Source organism: Histoplasma capsulatum, genomic scaffold, assembly GCF_000149585.1.
Source record: "Histoplasma capsulatum NAm1 scaffold_3 genomic scaffold, whole genome shotgun sequence".
Lineage (NCBI taxonomy): Eukaryota > Fungi > Ascomycota > Eurotiomycetes > Onygenales > Ajellomycetaceae > Histoplasma > Histoplasma mississippiense.
Genome location: NW_001813980.1, coordinates 1,916,453 through 1,917,531, shown reverse-complemented (window position 1 = coordinate 1,917,531; position 1,079 = coordinate 1,916,453).

Below are 1,079 nucleotides of genomic sequence, written 5' to 3'. Positions count from 1 at the left end.
AACATAAGTAATTTATATCAAAGCAAGCTGCTTTCGGTTGGTCGGGACGGATTGGAAATATGGCCGGTGGCGAGAGAAAGGGGGGTAGTTGTCCTGCACGCAATATATTCTCGGCTGGAGATATAAATTGTGGACAATATTATGACGAAATCCTAAGCTGCAACGGAAGATCGCTCAGGTGCGTGTGGTGCAAAGCAATCTGCAAGTATGAATCGAAGCCGGGTTAGGGCTGCCTGGGTGGCTTGGGGGCGATGACGGGCGATGCGAACCTTGGGATGGGGATAAGCTGAGTTACCTTGAGTTACGTAGAGCAACCTAGGTCCGGAGAGCTTCTGCCAGGATTGATTGCCTGGGTTATATAGAGCTGGACGAGAGCGGATGAGAGCAAGGGGAAGGGAGGAGCATGAAAAAGAAGGAAGAAGAAGAGAAAAAGAAGAGAAGAGAAGCAGAAAAGCAGAAAAGCAGACAAGGAGGAGAATCAAGAAGTGGACGAGAGCTAAAAGGGAGCTTGGGAATGGGCCACGGGTGGAGCTATGGCGATGACAGCAAGAGCTCTGCTTCCACTCACGCGAGTAGTTATGCATCAAATTGTTAGTAGCGAACCCGTAGAAGAAGAAGAATAGTTACATAGTCAAACTAAAGCTGAATATTAAATGATTATCGACGTAATTATTTCCCCAAATTGAAACCCCGGGGGGGTGGGGGACGCATAGTTACATCCGCAGTATGGGGGTGAAATTGGGAGAGCCAAAATGGATGGTTGATGACAGGCCTGGCATGGGTGAAGCACGCTGGCTGTAACGGTGTGGCAGCATCCGACAGCCTTGGAATGATCCAAGCTACTCCAGCCGGCGTGGAAAACCCTCGAGAAGAGGGGGAACGACAGAAGAACCCTAGTCAAGGTGTGGCGACGCGAGAGAGCTGGCGGTGGCCTGGCAGTGGTCCCGGGTGGGAGCTATTCTCCAGCTAGCTGAGTAGCTGGCGTCGAACCCGATGTCTTGCTGCTTAGAGACGGGTTAGCTTCATTGCCTGCATGGCCGACGCCCTTTGACCGCACACGCTGCTGGAGGGGTTCCGGC